The following is a 3,822-nucleotide window of genomic DNA, read 5'->3' as shown; positions in this document are numbered from 1 at the left end:
GCCCGTCGACCTGGGACCGGACCGCAGCGACGCACGGATGCACGCCAAGACCGTAGGATCCTACGCAGTGCCGTAGGGGACCGCACCGCCACTTCCCAGCAAATTAGGGACACTGTTGCTCCTGGGGTATCGGCGAGGACCATTCGCAACCGTCTCCATGAAGCTGGGCTACGGTCCCGCACACCGTTAGGCCGTCTTCCGCTCACGCCCCAACATCGTGCAGCCCGCCTCCAGTGGTGTCGCGACAGGCGTGAATGGAGGGACGAATGGAGACGTGTCGTCTTCAGCGATGAGAGTCGCTTCTGCCATGGTGCCAATGATGGTCGTATGCGTGTTTGGCGCCGTGCAGGTGAGCGCCACAATTAGGACTGCATACGACCGAGGCACACATGGCCAACACCCGGCATCATGGTGTGGGGAGCGATCTCCTACACTGGCCGTACACCACTGGTGATCGTCGAGGGGACACTGAATAGTGCACGGTACATCCAAACCGTCATCGAACCCATCGTTCTACCATTCCTAGACCGGCAAGGGAACTTGCTGTTCCAACAGGACAATGCACGTCCGCATGTATCCTGTGCCACCCAACGTGCTCTAGAAGGTGTAAGTCAATTACCCTGGCCAGCAAGATCTCCGGATCTGTCCCCCATTGAGCATGTTTGGGACTGGATGAAGCGTCGTCTCACGCGGTCTGCACGTCCAGCACGAACGCTGGTCCAACTGAGGCGCCAGGTGGAAATGGCATGGCAAGCCGTTCCACAGGACTACATCCAGCATCTCTACGATCGTCTCCATGGGAGAATAGCAGCCTGCATTGCTGCGAAAGGTGGATATACACTGTACTAGTGCCGACATTGTGCATGCTCTGTTGCCTGTGTCTATGTGCCTGTGGTTCTGTCAGTGTGATCATGTGATGTATGTGACCCCAGGAATGTGTCAATAAAGTTTCCCCTTCCTGGGACAATGAATTCACGGTGTTCTTATTTCAATTTCCAGGAGTGTATATGTTGGAAGCACAGCATTCTATGGTAGTGAAATTCATTGAAGCGCCAAAGACACTGGTATAGGCATGCGTATTGAAATACAGAAATATGTAGAATACGGTGCTGCGGTCGGCAACGCCTATGTAAGACAGTGTCTGGCGCAATTGTTAGATCGATAACAGCAGCTACAAGGGCAGGTTATCAAGTTTTAACAGTGTTTGAACGTGGAGTTACAGCGCGTGAGCAATGGGACACATTAGGGATTTTCACTTACGACTGTTTCAAGAGTGCCCCGTCAAATCAGGTATCCGGTACAGCATCAAATGTCCGACATCGCTGCGGCCGGAAAAAGATCCTGCAAGAAAGGGACTAACGACGACTGAAGAGAATCATTTAGCGAGACAGAAGTGCAAACTTTCCCCAAATTGCTGCAGGTTTCAATTATGGGTGGTCAACATGTGTCGGCGTGCGAACAATTCAATGAAACATCATCGATACAGGCTTTCGGAGCCGAAGGCCAACTCATGTACCATTCATGATTGCACGAGACAAAGCCTTACCCCTCGCTGGGCCCGGCAACGCCGACGTTGGACTGTTGATGACTGGAAACATGTTGCCCAGTCGGACGAGTCTCGTTTCAAATAGTATCGAGCGGATGGACATCTACGGGTAAGGAGACAACCTCAATGAATCCATGGGCCCTGCACATCAGCGGGGGCCTATTCAAGCTGATGGAGGTTCTGTAATGGTGTGGGGTGTGTATATTTCGAGTGATATAGGACCCCTGATAATCTAGATACGACTTTTGACAGGTGACACGTATCCTGCCTGATCAGCTACATCCGTTCATGTCCATTCCTCATTCCTATGGACTTGGGCAATTGCAACAGGACTGTGGCAGCCCATATGTCCATGATTGCTACGGAGTGTCTCCAGGACCACTCTTCTGAGTTTAAACACTTCCGTTGGTTATCAAACTCCCCAGACACGAACATTATTGAGCGTATCTACGATGCATTGTAACGTGCTGTTCAAGAGAGCTCCACCTCCTCGTGCTCTTACGGATTTATGGACGGCCCTGCATGGCGTCAATTTTCTCCAGCACTACTTCATACATTAGTTGGGTCCATGTCACGTCGCGTTGCGGCGCTTCTGCGTGCTCGCGGGTCCACACACGATATGAGTCAGGTGCACCAGTTGCTTTGGCTCTTCAGTGTATGAACTGTGAGAAAACAAGAACGAAAGAGAACTAAAGTATTTGAGACGGGATGCTGCAGAAGAATGTTGAATATTCGGCGTGTTGATAAAGTAAGAAATGAGAAAGTTTTTTCGTAGAATCGTCGAGGGAAGGGACATATGGAAAACACTGACTAGAATAAGTGACAGGATGATAGAACATCTGTTAAGATAATTTCCGTGATACTAGAGGAAGTTGTAGAGGAAGACGGAGTTGCAATACATACAGAAAATAACTGAAGACAGAGGATTCAAGTGCCACTGTGAGATGGAGAGGTTGGCGCAGGAGAGATATTTGTGAAGGGACAATCAAACCTATCAGAAGACTGAAGACTTAAAAAAATACGAGCATCTGACAGCATTCGCTGGAGATACAAATCGAAAGATCGTAACTTCTCAGCGGGAGCAATAACTCCTGTGTTAAAGAGACTACAGTCTGTATGTTTCATTTACTCGTTCTGCACTCTTCCAGTGATAGTTATTAAACTTAATCACGTAACACTTAGTTTTTCTTATATCTCTGCCTACGTACAATACAGGAAATTGAACTCAGCATAAATGGGATACATCGTGATAGACTAAATTTATTCGTATACATCAGCCTAACATGCCCTTAGCGAACGTTGGCGTAAGTTACCGAAGGTTATCGATTCTAAGGAAAACCGCTTGAGCGGTTGTACATTCGGCCACACGGTTGAGGCTTGTTGGCCGCCACGTGGATTCCACGCTCCTGCACTCACTTGCCGATAGGTTGTGAACTCCCCGTGTACACTTGTGCGATGTGCCTTACTTAGCACTAAACTTAGGCGAAATTTATGGGAATGACGAATAACGATCACAGATAAAAGTTATTATTCGTTATTCGTGAATAACAAATGTTATTCAAAACATTTTCAGTTACACGAATGAAATCACCTGTGAATTACAAGTATTAAGAACAGTAGATAAATTTGAAATCCAATGCCATTTTGTTCAATTTCTTGTCATTTATTAAAAGTATGCCTCTTTTTTACTTTAGTTTTCAAGACTACCTTTTGTTTAGAAATGCCTCAGGAGAAATGTCATATGATATTCAGAGATTTACCCGTTCAAGACTACCTTTTGTTTAGAAATGCCTCAGGAGAAATGTCATATGATATTCAGAGATTTACCGTTGTGATGCTAAAGAAAACACGTTCTATTCATGCAATGCACTTTTGAATTCGTCTTTAATCACGGCTAGTATATACGACTTTTGATTAACAATGTTCTCCAGCAAAAATTGAGAAATGATCAATTCTACTGTTGTGTTTGGCGAGTAATCCATTGTGATTCCACTTTAACTTCACTTCCCAAATCACACTCCAAATATAATCTTTTTACACCATAATATTGTTCGAAATTCGTGACCCGATTTCTTTAACATTTATTCGGCTATTAAATGACAGAAGCTTCTTGGAAGCCTCCCTTGGTTATGGACAGTAATGCAGAACTACCTGTTTTTAAATCGTTGGTAAGACTTTGCTGCAATATTTGCAGTTGGCGTAGAAAGGTGAAAGATGTCTTCGAGTCGTCACTTGACAAGTTACATGTATGCTGCAGTATTACGAAAACTTTTAAA

Source organism: Schistocerca cancellata, chromosome 7, assembly GCF_023864275.1.
Source record: "Schistocerca cancellata isolate TAMUIC-IGC-003103 chromosome 7, iqSchCanc2.1, whole genome shotgun sequence".
Classification (NCBI taxonomy): Eukaryota; Metazoa; Arthropoda; class Insecta; order Orthoptera; family Acrididae; genus Schistocerca; species Schistocerca cancellata.
This window is presented reverse-complemented; position numbering follows the sequence as displayed.